This window comes from Jaculus jaculus, chromosome X, assembly GCF_020740685.1.
Source record: "Jaculus jaculus isolate mJacJac1 chromosome X, mJacJac1.mat.Y.cur, whole genome shotgun sequence".
In the NCBI taxonomy this organism is placed as follows: Eukaryota; Metazoa; Chordata; class Mammalia; order Rodentia; family Dipodidae; genus Jaculus; species Jaculus jaculus.
Window position 1 is genome coordinate 106,874,875 of NC_059125.1, and position 16,223 is coordinate 106,891,097.

The 16,223-nt window shown below is 39.0% G+C and overlaps 1 pseudogene; it reads right to left on the reverse strand.

The window, feature by feature from the left end:
* Positions 1 to 1,573: 1,573 nt before the first annotated feature.
* Positions 1,574 to 1,732, reverse strand: LOC101606282 (annotated as a pseudogene).
* Between the last annotated feature and the right edge of the window lie 14,491 nt (positions 1,733 to 16,223).

A 16,223-nucleotide genomic window follows, 5' to 3' on the forward strand; every position in this document is an offset into this window, starting at 1 on the left:
TTGCTGATTTGCAGTTTAGTCCCATTGTGGTCATATAGAGTACAAGGGATTATTTTAATTTTCCTGTATTTGTTAAACTTTTCTTTGTGCCCTAACATATAGTCTATTTTGGAGAATGTTCCATGTGCTGCTGAGAAAAATGTATGTTCTGCAGCATTTGGATGGAAGGTTCTGTAGATATCTGTTAGGTCCATTTGTTACATGACATCATTCAATCCAGATGTCTTTTTTTTTTTAAATTATTTATTTATTTATTTGAGAGCGACAGACACAGAGAGAAAGACAGATAGAGGGAGAAAGAGAGAATGGGCATGCCAGGGCTTCCAGACTCTGCAAACAAACTCCAGACGCATGCGCCCCCCTTGTGCATCTGGCTAACGTGGGACCTGGGGAACCGAGCCTCGAACCGGGGTCCTTAGGCTTCACAGGCAAGCGCTTAACCACTAAGCCATCTCTCCAGCCCCAATCCAGATGTCTTTATGTTTATTTATTTTTTTTTTTGCCAGGATTACCTGTCAATTGACTAGAGGGGGTATTAAAGTCACTCAGTACAATTGTATTTGGTGTTTGTTTGATGAAATTGCAAGCCCCCATGTTAGGTTCATATACATTTAGGATTGTAATGTCTTCCTGTTGGAGTATTCCTTTAATCAGTTTAAAATGACTTTCTTTATCTTTCCTCACTTATGTTGGTTTGAAGGCTATTCTGTCAGATATTACGAAAGCAACCCCTGCTTGTTTCCTAGGCCCATTTGTTTGAAATACTGTTTTCCATCCTTTCACCCTAAGACAGTGCCTATCTTTTATTGAGAGATGAGTTTCCTGGAGGCATAAAATGGCAGGGTACTGCCTTTTACTCCAGTCTTCAAACCTGTATCTTTTTGGGGGGGGGGCATTGAGGCCATTGATATTAAGAGTTATTATTGGAAGGTATGTATTTAATCTCCCTATTCTTCCTGGTTTGTAGCCATTATTGATTCTAAATGAAACATTGAAAATATCTAAGTTAATTTGCATAGAAGGAAGACTTTTATAATCTATATATGTTGACAGATTTAACTATATTGCAAAATTAGAAACAAATTGAAAGCAAACATCTTTAACTATTGAGTAATCTTTCCAGCAATTATAAGTGTATTGGTATGTACAAGATTGGCAATAAATACAATTGACTTGTTACGAACATTGCTAACCTGGAAGAGAAAGAAATAAGTAGTTGTTTTACCATGAAATTTTGTATGTCCTAGACATCACTTGAACTGATTTGAAATGAGAACAGAAAGTTCATGAGAAGAATTCATTAAGTGATGGTCTAAAACTTTTAGCATAGTGCTATGTAATTAAAGGCTTTGCACTGGTGCAGATGTTCTGTGTCTGCATGGTCCAGTATAGAAGTCTTTGGCCATGTGTGACTATTGAGTACTTGAAATATGGGTGATATGATTGAATTGAGGATGTGGGAATGAATCTTATTTTTTTAAGGTTTTAAAAATTTATGTTGTATACAAAGAACTAGAATGATCTTTCGCTGGATAAAATGATGTCTTGGAATAATATACTCTAGAAAGGTCGCTTAATCCAACTTAATGTAGCCAATGTCCTTTGCTTACTTCTGGAACATGTTCAGCCTGTACTTCTGGATCAGAGTAGGATAGTTTGATCAGATGTAGTAAGAGTAGGAGCCCTGGCCAAATTTTCATGGGTGACTCCAGTAGACTTGCTCGTGATCCATCTTGCCTTAAGAAGTCCAGTGATAGAAAACACTGAAATTTAAATGGTATTTAGTTAAAACAACTTATATTTAGCCAGGTCTGATAGCACATTCCTATAATCCCAATTTACTCAGGAAGCTGAGGAAGGAAGAATTAAAATTCAAGTCCAAGCACACAACGTAAATTTAGTCAATCTAGATAACACAGGGAGGCATTGTCTCAGAAACAGAGAGTTAGGGAATATAAATCTGTAGTAGAGTGCTTGCTTAGCATGTGAGACTGTAGGTTAAATCTTAGTATTGCAAATAACCAACCACCAACCAAGCAAGAAGAAAATCCCATTGGATAGCTTAATCTCAGATACAAAATCTATACTGGGAAATACTAGATACAGAGCCTGTACTCTTAAGCACAATAGTATATTGTTTCTTGATTTAGGGTTTTTCAGAATTCTTAAATATTCATTGCCATTATGTATTAGATTTTCATTAGTCTGATATTGTTCTTCTCCAGTCCCCTAAAGTTAGCTATATATGAAAAACAATGTCCTTGATGGTGTTCCATAAGCTATGCCTATGGAACAATGTTCCTACCCACAGTGATTCTTGCATAATCAGTATGTTGACTTGGGAATACTGTTTGGTGTCTAAAGCAAAGCCCTGCAAGCTCTACCTTCCATCCTTGAAGAACCTGGAGTTCTTAGCCAATATATAGGAATCTACTTTTTCTACTGGAGGGACTATAACAGAAACTCTGAGCTTCCATGAGGAAGGAGAAGGTTTTAGTTGGGATCAGTCTTTAAGGCCATCTCTTTAAAGTCGTGTTAGTGAAAATTTGCTGAAATCCACGCAATACCCTGGCTGCTACCTACGTCACCTCAATAAAAGAAATAAATACTCAACTTAGCCCTTCCTGAATTTCTGACTTACAAACTTCTGAGAGATGTCTGTCAGCTTAAGTTAAAGGAGATGTTTTCCAAAATATAATAATAAGTTGAAAATACAGCATTCTAATAGGAATAGTAATACCATAGAATATATAGGCATATTCATAGAGTAAGAGGCATACAAGCTGTTAAAAACAAAAAAGGAGAAAATCTCATAAGGTACATGAATTCAAAGTTCATTGTTCTTTGTAACTTTAGGCAGGATTTTGTTTCAGGTCATTGGTGAAGGAGGTGCTGTTACTGGTCAGCTATTTTGCTGCATGGACTTTGGTTGAATTACTTCAGTCTTAAAGAATGTTAAAGATAAACATTGTTACAGAAATCAGTGCATATGTGTGAGGTACAGGGAGCACAAGATGCTTATAGAATGGGAAATGATTTCTTATAGGGCTTTAGAAAGTCCTTGAGAAAGTACTTATTTGAAAATGGGTATGCATAGTTTCTCCTCCATTCTTTCCTGGCTATCATTTTGTCTGAGTCTGACAAGTACAATTTTATGTTACTATCAGCAGCTACAGAGACATAATGAAATATTTGTTGTCTGAAGTTTTAGAGGTAATTTGTTACATTCCAACAGTAAAAGAAAAGCACTAAATTTTAAGCTTCCTGCAAGAGTTTGTTTAAGCATCTTGTCTAGGAAACAAATTTCCCATTTTTACTTTTCCCTCTCAGTTGGGATAAGAAAATCTTTGCTTCCATGATGTAGGAGAACTTATTATTATCTAATGTTCATTTCCAAGTTTCTTCTAGCTGCACAACTACCATATGAGATCTCTAAGTATAAGTTTTATTCCTTTCTGTGAGAGCTTACCCCAGTACTGAGTACATAATGGTCATCCTAAATGAACTGACTGAATCATAGATTCTCAGATTTGGAGGGACTTTACATGACATTTTAAACTACCCAATTTGATCTACCACAGGTTCACTCATTAATCCTGTGGTGAAAGTCCCTACCATGAAGGAAAATTATTGCAGATGAGAGCAGTTAATGCTATCTTTAAGTATCTCAAGCTTGTTGGCCAGGCTGTGTGCTATCTTTCCCTCTGATCATTTTTTTCATTATAGATCACCTTTGACTCAGTTACTTGCTAACATGCGCATTTGTGTTTATTTATGCACCATAAACATTCTTAAACTTTTAAAATATTGTGTTTTTTGTACTTAGCTGTATTACAGAGTTGAAAATAATGGAGCTGACCTACATGCATTTTATTTTCTTTATCCTGTTGGAATGAGCTATACTGCAGTTAACTCAGTTTAATCTCTTAGCTCATAGACAAGCAGAATGAACTGTTTGAGAGTATAGACTGTTGAACTAGATGGCTTGGGTTCACCACACACTAATGGTTATGTAAAGATGAATTTCACTTGACCTAAGCATATCTCAATTTAGCTATCTAGTACAAAAGAAAGACAACTTTCTCAGTACATGCATTTATATATCATTTAAAGTAATATCTATATATCCAGAAACCAAAAATACATAAAATGTTTAATGTGTTCATGACTGTACTTACTATTACAGAAAAACACTGTCAATTGACCAAATGAAGCTTTTTCTCTCACATTGAACATTGGAGAGCGTCCTGGTTTTATTGTGTTTCCCTTATCTGTGTGCCTCACCTTTTCTTGGTCGCTATGTCTATTAAACTTTACTATGATGACATTCGATTTTTTAAGCTTATCTACTTTTGCTCTATTTCTTTAAAATGTCTTATTACTACTCTTAAACAGAGACATAAAATTTGAATATGCAAAGGATCTCACTTATACACATGATGGCAAATGCTCCTGTCAAAATCTTAGATAGTTGCAAAAACATTTCAAATTAAAGCCTGTATTTCACTTGCAAAAGAACATAACATTGGATAGAAAAATCGATCATTGACAAAAATGAGAAAATCCATACCATCAAGGATTGAGACATTTATCTAGCTGTAATTCTAGAACACAGGAGCCTGAGGCACGAAGATTGTCACAAATTTGTGTCCTGCCTGGGATATACACCAAGACCCTATATGAAAACAAACAAAGAATTGTGATAACATTCTATCTAGTTTTCAATATATCTATGTAAATGTGATGGTTTGAATATAAAATGTGAAATGTCAGAACTATATAACTTGTATTTTGATTTTACAGGGCTCATAGTTAAGAGAATATTTTAAATCTTAGATGAGACTTTGGATTCTTTTGAACAGTGTTGGGACTGTTGAAGACTATAGGGAATTTTAAAGTTGGACCGAATGTATTTCACATCATGCAAGGGCCATGAAGCCTATAGGGATCAAAGGCAGAATGTGTTTTTTTAAATGTAGACTGTCCCTCATAAGCTTATGTACTTGAATACTTGATGCCCAGTGGGTGCATTATTCAGCAAGATTGTGGAACATTTAGCAGGCAGAGCCTCACTAGACTAAGTAGGTCAATGGGGGCAAGCCTTGAGGCATTATAGCCAGGCTCTACATCCTATTCTTTCTCTCTGCTTCCTACCTCTGGTGAGATGTATCACTGCTTCCCACTATGGCTTTCCATGCCTCCCCTACTATGATGAAATTTCCCTTCAGAACTGTAAGCCAAAATGAACTCTTTTCTTTTGTGATAGTTTGAATATAGTTTTCCTCATAGCCTCATGTGTTTGCGATTAAGCCTCATACTCAGTCCCCGGTTGATAGAGCCTTTGGCAGATGGGGACTTTCTGGAGGGGAGCGGGTTACTGAATGCAGACCTTGAGGTTTATTAGACCAGTTTCAAGTCCAGTGCTTAGACTAATTCCTCTCAGATATGTAACAAGATGTGAGCCAGTTTCTTGCTCATGCCATGCTTTTTCCACTCTGATGATATTTTTCCTTGGAACTGAAAGCCTTCAATAAACCTTTTTCACAAATAAGCTGCTTTTGGTTGGATTTTATGTCCCAGCAGTGAGAAGGAAACTACACCAATGGCCCTAAGTAGATTCTGGATGAGTATTTGCTCACAGTGATGTAAAAGTAATAAACACAGCAAATATTGCTGTGGGGGAGTGCTTCCTTTACTCTTCTGATGCTTTGTTTCAGGTAGAAGACCATGCATTAGTACAATGCTCTTGGTCATGATCTATTCCTTACTTATTATAAACCAAAGATAAAAGAGGAGCATATTATTTGTTGGAAACTTTGAATGTAGACATTAAACATGTCTATCACAGCCTTTTATTTCTCTGTCCCTCCGTTAGTATAGCTGCCAACAAGAAGCATGCTTTGTTCTTCAAGGACTGACATCATTTCTCAAGGTCTTATGCAGCTAAGTGGTGAAGTATACTATTCCTGGAGTTCCCATTAATAAATTATTGTGTCCTTAGATGTATTAATTACTTTAATTATCAATTTTATGAGCAAAGTAATTAATAGTTTAGTATATATAATTTCCTATTGCATCCTGCAATTCAATTGGTTGAGAAATTGAACAAAAAAATGGGCATTTCATTTATTGGGCTGTCTCAAGAACCCCTAAAGCAAAGGGTTAAGTCTTAACAATTTTTGTAGTTCTACTGCCTTTTAAAATGTCTGGCCCATAGAAGCTACTTAATAACTGCTGTCTTGTTGAAATCCTTCTGGATAATATAAAGTGTTTTGCAACCATATCTACTATTTATTATTTATTGGTCAAGAAAACATCTGTCTTGGCTGATGTCTATTTCCAAATTTCTAGGACATAGTATGATGCCCCTGAACATTCATATGACTCTGTGTTGTGTACTAAAATTTTGTAAAATAGAATGGAGTGTCTAGCCATCCTGCATATATACCATAAACTTGAACAGTCAGCTACAAGGCAATAATATGATTTATTTAAGCACTTTCAGAAGTCCTTCAGTCATATTTGTAGTAAAATAATATCAAACATTTATTAACTAGTATAAATTCTTTTGAGGTTCAACAGAATATACTTAGATCACATCTGTAAGCTTCCACATCACTAAACACAAGTGACAGGCTTGTTCCTACATTCAGATGACTAGGAATAGTTGGCCATGTTCTGGATCTTTGGAATACAAATAAAGTCACTGAGATAGTTTGCATGGAAACAGTGAGGAACCATTGCCATAAAAAGGTGTAAAGTTTTTTGATTATTATCAAAAGAATAATTACCAATGAACTGCAACATTTAAACAGACAGCGACAGATGTGTGCCAGCTGGGTTAATTGAACATCTGCTGTTTTTTTTTCTAGATGGCATAATTCCATTACATACTTTGGAGAAGAAAGCAAATGTGACCAGTCAATTGTCAAACTATGTGTAAACACCACCCAGAGAATGACTTGTGCTATGAAACTTAGTGCTTTGGTTTTCTTAGCTTGCAAGATAATCTGGCAATCAACTTTTGATGGTGTGGTGAATAAATTTTATGCCTAGAGAGAACAGGCTGTGATAAAATTTTATTGTAAGGACTTTGCTGTGCTATGTCCTATTTTTCTCCTTTATAGGAAGATTGTGTAAAATCATACTTTGCTGTGAAGTCATGAAGACATGCCCCCATTCCAACACCACCAATTCTAAATGTAAATTGCACTGAGATCATTCAGTTTGACCCTTACATGGACTTAGAAAATTTGTTCTGTCCTGGCATATGTAAGAAAGAACACTTGACTGTCAGTAAGGAGGCCCACCAGAGATCTAGTCATTGGCTCTACCACTCAACATTTTAGGAACTGGAATACATTAACACTCACTTCTCTAGGCTTCACTTATTTCTGTAGCTCTAAAATTAGAAAATTATCTTAGATGGTCTCTAATTTCCTTTTAGGGTTCTATCATATTATTTAAGAAAGAAAATACTACAAGAAAAATTCTAAACCAAAATTCCCCAGGTTTGGATTTTTTAAACTGTTTTTCTTCTTCTTCTTCTTCTTCTTCTTCTTCTTCTTCTTCTTCTTCTTCTTCTTCTTCTTCTTCTTCTTCTTCTTCTTCTCCTTCTCCTTCTCCTTCTTCTTCTTCTTCCACTTCTTCCTCCTTCTCCTCCTCCTTATCCTCCTCCTCCTCTTCTTCTTCTTTTTGGTTTGAAAGGGTATCCTCCTATATATCACAGGCTGACTTTAAACCCCTGATTCTTCTGCCTCAATCTTCCAAGTGCTGGGATTATGGGTATGCACCACCATGCCAAGCCTAATAATTTTTTCTTTAATTTTTCTTCAAGGAAAGCCCAACAGACTGGACTTCTTTAACACAAGAAACCTAGAGTGAGAGCAAGAGTGAGAGAGCGAGAGAGCGAGAGAGCGAAAGAGAGAGAGAGAGAGAGGGAGAGAAAGAGAGAATTGGCACACCAGAGCCTCCAGCCACTGCAATCAAACTCCATACATGTGTGCCACCTTGTGTGTATGTGCAAATGTGCACACTTGCACCACTTTGAGGGTCTGGCTTATGTGGGACCTGGAAAGTCCCACATGGGTCCTTAGGCTTCCCAGGCAAGCACCTTAGCTGCTAAGCCATCTCTCCAGCCTTTGGTTTCTTTTATGGTAAGAGATAATGATGACAGCAAATGATACAGCCTATTACTTCTTGGCAGCAAACTTGTCAAAAGCATTCGGGAAGTACTTGATGTGGTGAGTGATAATCTGATGTGTATCTCTGGGGCAGTGAATCTGTAGTTCTTTATTTTCAAGGTAGGTTCTTACTCTAGCCCAGGCTGACTTCTATTCACTTTGTCATCTCAGGCTGGACTCAAAGTCACTGAGATCCTCTTACCTCTGCCTTCTGTGTGCTGGGAATAAAGTCATGTGCTACCACACCTGGCTGCATATGCAGTTCTTAACCTTTATGCTCACTGAGATTATAAAGAGAGACCTTCATGGAGGTGCACAGTAATATCCCAGTGCTCAGGAGACTAAGTCCACAGGGTCTGTAGCTTGAGGCCAACCTGAATTATGAAGGAAGTTTAAGGCTACCCTATGCTACATAGTGAAGCCTTGTTTTTGTTTTTTACTGTAGCTTTTTTATTAGAAATACATGAGTAAATAGGATTTCTATCTCCTGTGACAAGACATTTTAAGATTGGAACAAACTGATTAAATCACTCAAACACCTCAAATTTTGACCTCTTGAATTTGGTAACTTAGGCTTGACTCCAAACTTGTATTAATTATGTCATCTCTGAGCATTACTCTCCTTCTCTAAAAGAAAATAGAAAGAAAGAGACTTAACCCACTGGGGTTAAGTCCATATTCTGTCACCATATGGGAATTTAATGAATTAGTTTTGTACTCAGTTAATACAGTCAAGTTGGTACCATTGTTAGGCTCATCCATGTCCTACCCCTTCCCATTGGCCCCTCCTTGTTGAGGTATATGGGTCATGCATTGTGGAGTTAGCCCACAGTTATGGGTAGGATTAATGTCTCTGCATATTATGACTCAACATATGGCACTGATATTCTTTCCACCCCCTCTTCTGCAAAATTTCCCTGAGCTCTGTTGGGTTCATTTTGGTCTGCTTCATTGATGAGGTGTTGGGGGCCTCTGGGTCTCTGGATATCTGACATGGTAGGAGTTGATTTTTCTCTGTGTCTATCTCCTTCATCCTTGTGCTGGTACCCAGTTCATCAAGAAAACATCACCCTTGCTTGTTTCGCCAGTTGTTCTTAGTTTCAGCTGGGGCCCTTTTGAGGTATGATGGGACAGTTCTATCCTAAGCATCTGCATCTATCTGAAAAAGAGAAGCAGATTCTCCAATGGAGAGGAAAGTTAGCAACAGTCAAATGGGATAATCCTTATTTTTTATAGATAATGTAATAGGTGTAGGCCCTCTTGTAGCCCACAATTGGTGGTAGCTTGATAATGGAGAGCGGGCTTATGCTTGGATATGGTTCTGACTTGTTCCCCAGCTCCAGCTATGGGTCTTGTACCACTGAGGGGATCAGATAGCCATATCAAGAGCAGCTGGTTTCCCACCATGGCTGTGCACCACTATTGCACTTGTGTGAGCATCACAAAAGTTATTTGCTGCTAAGTAGGTTAGACCATGAGTTGCTTGGACAGATATTGGTCATTTTCCCCCAGTCGCCCATGTAGCACCTTCTGACACTAGACACACTGACTGTCTGGGGAATGACTGTCTTCCAGCCATGGCATTCCATTTTACGTGTCAACTGCATATGGTGTCATCAGCAGTAGGGACTTACCACTAACCTTTGGTGGGTCATCAAGTACTTTGACAGAAATCTTTCTTTCTTTTAGGAAACCTTGTAGGTCTGTCTGATCAAAAGCTCATAGTGGACGAAAGCCAGATGCTGGTACTGAGAGTTATAGGTCAGTGCCCACTAAGAAAAGGAAGAAAAATATAGCTAATATAAAAGAGTTAGAGAGAAGAGAGACAGACAGAGAGAGAGAGAGAGAGAGAGAGAGAGAGAGAGAGAGAGAGAGAGAGTGAGAGAGAGAGAGAGAGGGAGGGAGAGGGAGAGAGGCTGTAGAAGATGAAGGTCAGTCTTCATCATAACCTCTCCAGTGTCATGTGTATCAGGTATTTCCTCTCAGGGCCTAGTGAAGGTTCAACCATTTGGTCTGCCTTTAAGGATGTAGAATTTTATGGTACCATTGCTGTTTGGGTCTAGATTTGTATCTCCCACCGCCTCCCTTGCCCTCCCCTCCCTTCCCACCCACCCTATTGTCTAGTCCTCGAGATGCTTGCTGGGTATGTTGGCATCTTGGGTAGATTCAGGTTAGGTGCTGTAGATGAGTGAGACAATGTAGCAATTTTCTTTCTGTGATTGGGTAAGTTCACTGAGAATGATCTGTTCCAGGTTCAACCATTTTCCACTTTTCCTCAAATTTCACTGTGCCATTCTTTCTTACTGCTGTGTAGAATTCCATTGTGTAGATATACCACATCTTAGTTATCCATTCTTCTAGTGATGGACATCTGGGTTGATTCCAGCTCTTAGCTATTATGCATTGATGTATAAATATGGTTGAGCAAATCTCTCTGGACTGTGGTTTAAAGGTTTTAGGGTACATTCCCAGTAAAGTAATAACTGGGTCTGTTGATAATTCTATAGTCAGCTTTTTCCGGAGTCTCCATTTTTTTTCCAAAGAGGTTGTACCATCTTACTTTCCCACCAACAGTGGATGAGGGTTCCTAATTCTCCATATCCTCGCCAGCATTTATTTTCATTTGATGTTTTTGATGTTTGCTATTCTTACTGGTGTAAGGTGGAATCTCACAGTTGTTTTAATTTGGATTTCCCTGATGATTAGGGATGATGAACATTTTATTAGGTGTGTGTTTGCCATTTGTATTTCTTCTTCTGTGAACTGTCTGGCCAGCTATTTGCCCCATTTTGCGAGTGGGGTGTTTGACTTTTTATTGTTTAGATTTTTGAGTTCTTTGTAGATTCTAGAGATTAGGCCTCTGTCAGTTGTATACTCAGCAAATATTTTCTCCCATTCTGTGTGTAATCTATTGGCTTAGCTTATTGTATGCTTGTCTGTGAATTAACTCTTCAGCTTCATGTGATCCCATTGGTTGAGTGCTGTTTAAGATCCTGTGCTACTGGGGTATTGTTCAGGAAGTCTTTTCCCATTCCTATATCATGGGAAGTTCCTCCTATATTTTCTTTCAGTAGTAGATGAGTTTTAGGTCTTATACTGAGGTCTTTGATCCATTTGGACTTGAGTGTAGTGCATGGAGAGGTGTGTGGATCAAGTTTCAATTTCCTGCTTATGGTTATCCAGTTTGTCCAGCACCATTTGTTGAAGATACTATTTTTTTCCAGCCTATATTGTTAGGGCCTTTGTCAAATATCAAGTATCCAGGTCTTCAATATTTCATTGGTCTATACTCCTGTTTTTATGCCAGTACCATGCTGTTTTTATTACTATGGCTTTGTAATATAGCTTTAGATCAGGTATGATGATGCCTCCAGAGGTATTTCTTCTGCTGAGGATATGCTTGGATATCCAAGACTTTCTGTCTTTCCATATGAAGTTTGAGATCATTTTTTCTATTTCTGGGAAGAACAATGTTGGGATTTTAATTGGAATTGCATTAAATCTATATATTGCCTTTGGTAGGATTGCCATTTTTGCAATGTTAATTCTGTCTGTCCAAGAGCATGGGAGGTCTTTCCATTTTCTCAAGTCCTCCTTGATTTATTATTTTGTTTGTTTGTATTTGTTTTTGTTTTTTGAGGTAGCTCAGGCTGACCTGGAATTCATTATGTAGTCTCAGGGTGGCTTCAAGCTCATGACGATCCTCCTACCTCTGCCTCCTGAGTGCTAGGATTAAAGGCGTGCACCACCACACCCGGCTCCTTGATTTGTTTTTTGAGTGTTTTTGTGTATTTGTTCTATAAATCTTTCACTTCCTTAGTTAACATTATTCTAATATATTTTAGTATTTTTTTGTTGCTATTGAAAATGGGACCATGTCTCTTATTTCTTTCTCTGTATCTTTGTCATTTGCATATAGAAAGGCTATTGATTTTTGTGCATTGATTTTCTAACCTGCTACTTTGCTACAGGAGTTAATTACCATCAGGAGTTTTGGAATGGAGTCTCTTGGGTCTCTTACATATACTATCATGGAATCAGTGAATAGAGCTAACTTAATTTCTTCCTTTCCAAATTGTATCACTTTTATTTCTTTCTCCTGTCTTATTGCTTGAGTTAGGGCTTCCAGTACTATGTTGAAGACCTCTCTTACTTCCCTTTTGAGTTTCTGTTTGGATGATCTGTCTATTACTGATAATGGTGTATTGAAGTCTGCAACTATGATGGTATTGGTTGTTAATTCTGTTTTATTGTCAAGTAGGTTTTACTTTATGAACTGTGGTGCCCCTGTGTTTGGTGCATACAGATTTATGATTGTAATATCCTCTTGATGGGTCATTCCCTTGATAAGTAGGAAGTGCCCTTCTTTGTCTTTTTTGATTATTTTTGGTTTGAAGTGTATTTTATCCATTATTATATAGCTATGTCAGCTTGCTTCTTATTCCCGTTTGCTTGGGATATTGTTTTCCACCCTTTCACCCTGAGGAGGTATCTGTCTTTAGTGTTGAGGTGTGTTTCTTGAAGACAACAGATTGAGGGGTATAATTTTCTGATCCATCCTGTTAGCTTGTGTATCTTGATGGGTGAATTAAGGCCATTAATATTTAGGGTAACGACTGTGAGGTTTGATTTGATCCCTGCCATATTGTGTTGGTATATGTGGTTTGGCGTTTTCATGGACTTTGAAATTTTATGTGTCTTCTCTGAGTTTGATTATTGTGATCTGTTTCTTGTAGGCATTTGAATTTGATTATTTGATTCTACTGTGTGGAGAATATCCTAAAACACTCTCTGTAGATATGGTTTTGTGTTCATATAATTGTAAAGCTGAGTTTGGTCATGGAAAGTTTTTCTTTCACCATCTATTATGAGGGATAGTTTTGCTGTGTAGAGTAGTTTGGTTTGGAAGCCATAGGTTCTTAGATTTTGAAGTATTCCATTCTAGGCCCTTCTGGCTTTCAGGGTTTCCATTGAGAATTCTGAAGGAATTCTGATGGGGTTACCTTTAAAAGTGATGTGCTATTTTTCCCTAGCTGCTTTTTGGATTTTCTCTTTGGTGTCAATGTTTAGAGTCTTAATGACCATGTGTCTTGGAGAGTTTCTCCTTTGGTCCAATCTGTTTGGAGTGCTGTTACCTTCTTGTATCTTTTTATTTGTTTTTGTTTTTTTGTTATTGTTGTTTTTTTCGAGGTAGGGTCTCACTCAAGCCAGGGCTGACCTGGAATTCATTATGAAGTCCCTCAGAGTGGCCTCAAACTCATCACAATCCTCCTACCTCTGCCTCCCAAGTGCTGGGATTAAAGACATGTGCCACCACACCCAGAACTTCTTGTATCTTGATGGGCCTTTCTTTTGAGAGAGTGTTGAAGTTTTCTTTGATTATTTTGTTAAATAAATTCTCCGTGCCTTTGGTCTGAATTTCTTCTCATTTTAGTATTCCAATGATCCTGATATTAGGACATTTAAGGGTATCCCACAATTCCCTCATGTTCTATTCACAGAAACTTTTGAACTTATTGAAACTTTTGAACTCTCAAACTGTTTCTTCCATCTTGTCTTCTAGATCATATCCACATGGCTGACTCTATTCTTGAGAGCTTCTTGAGAGTTTTGGACTTGTTCAATTAGGTTTGCATTTTCTACTACTTTTCTATGTAGAGTTTCCATCCCTCTGTCAAGCTTTCTTTTCACATAATTTTCTGATTTTCTTGATGCTTCTTGGAATTCATCCTTGCATTTCGTTATGTTTTCATTTTGCATTGCCAGCTGATTTTTGAGGTCCTCTATTTTTTTTTTCACTCTCATTCATATCTCTTAACTGTCTTTGCATTCCTTCCATTTTCCTATCTATTAGGTCTAGTCTAGAGATGGCAGCATACACATGATTATTGGTCCTGTGTTGCTTTTCTGCAAGCTCAACCAGTAGCTCGGTCAGGGTTGCATTGCTTGTAGCTTCATTTTGGTGTTCGGATCCTAATGACTTTTCTATGTTTTGATTAGAGATGTTCGTTGTAGGACTGGGTGATCTAACTGGATTTTCTTGCATTTGATATTTCATGCTATTTGTTTTGTGCTGTGGTCTGCCCATTACAGTGTTTGGGCAGGGAGAGTGGGACTGTGGTCTCAATGGGCAGGGGAAGTGGTGCCTCTTGGGGGAGCTGGTATGGGCTAGCTGGTAGGCAGGCAGATGAGCTGAGTGGTCTTGAGCTAACATAGGTGGGTGGATAAGCCTGAGCTGAAGCACAGTGGGAAGCTGAAGCAGCCTGAGGTGGATGCCACGCCCTTTGAGCTCTCACTTAGCGGAATATCAAAGCAGACTGAGCTCTCATGCAGTGATGCACCAAAGTTGCCTGCACTGGTGGTCGGAGGGATGCTGAAGCACCAAGCACAGAAGCAGCCTGAACTCATACATAGTGGAACACTGTGACCAAGAAGCAGTCTGAGCTCCCCCGCAAAAGGACAATGGCGATCAGCCAGCATGGCAGATGGGGAGGGGCTTGCACCTGAGCTGGCACAATGGGACATGCAGAATGATCCTGAGCTCGAGTAGATGGAATGGGCCTGGGCTCGCGTGTGAATGGGCGGTGGCTGGAGCCATAAGTGAGCAAATGGGCAGAGAGAGCAGGCTAAGCTTGCATAAGCAGGTATCAATGGCACAGTTGTGATGGGCAAATGGAGCCTGAGCTCCAGTGGGACAGTGGGCAGAGCCTGCCCAAGGTCATGCATGGGCAGGGGGAGCAGGGCGATTGCCCCTGTGCAGTGAGACAAGTGGAACTCTGCTGACCTGGGTCCCCTTTCCTACAGTAAGTACAGGGGTATCCTGAAGCTGGGACTGTGGGTACAGTGGCTGCTTGGGGGGACTGAGGGACTCGGGCTACCCACGAGCAAGGGAATCAGCAATTCCCTATTTTTTTCCCATCTGTGCCCTCCCACTGAAATCATGTTCTCCCCTAAAAGACCTAGTGAACACTTAATGCCCTACCTTTCTTTCCCAGGGATGTGCAGCGCAGTTAGGTGGTCACCATCTAGGCTGGAAGTCCTGAAGCCTTGTTTTTAAAAAAGTCATCTGGAAAGCTTGCAAGAGATGCAAGTTCTAATTAGCAGGGCACTTACAAATACCACTTCAAATATTAAACAAGTTTCAACTTCTAATTCTATTACTTATTAGTTCCATATGTAACCTCAGATCTCTCAGATTTCACTGCCGTCTACCTAATCCAAATAACCAGGTCCTATGATTGTCTTTTGTAAGTAGTGTCAGGCACTGTGAGGTCATGGATATACAGGCCATTTTGTGTCTGGATGGAGTCCTATCCTTCTCCTACATTATTTCCACCACCTCTTCCTCATGGACTCTGGGCCTTGGAAGGTGTGATAGAGATATTTCAGTGCTGAACACTCCTCTGTCATTTCTTCTCAGAACCATGGAGCCTTCTGAGTCATCCCATGGTCACTGCCATCTGATAAAAGAAGGTTCTCTAACCAAACGGAAGAGTACCATTAATATATGGGTGTGCACATTGAGAGAAGTGCTTACCACGCAGTTTCGTGAACATAGTATATAATTTAGCCAGACACCAGCAGACACAACCATAGGGCTCATGACTACCCATCATAGGTTTTCACTGTCAGGCATTTATACCCTCCTATGGAATGGAACTACAGTAAAATTAGAGAGTAGTTGGTTTACCCCATAACAGACATGCCACTATTACACCCATTGGCTCATTTGGCCTTGCTGGCCAAATTTAAGGCTTGCAGTGTCCACTGTTGAGTATCTCCACTGGTGACTTCTCTCTTTCCCATTGAACTGCATGCTGCATGGGCTTTTCCAGCTTTCTGTCAGCTGGTCTACATGGAGAAGGTTTTCAGCTCAGCTCTAAGAGAATTTCTTTTTTCTTCTTCTTTCATTTCATTTTATTATATTATATTATTAGTTTTCTATTCTGCAAGTACAGGCAGTTTGGTACCATAATTAGGCTCATCTGTGACCTACCCCCTCCTCATTGGCCCCTCCTTGTTGAGGTATATGGGTCGTGC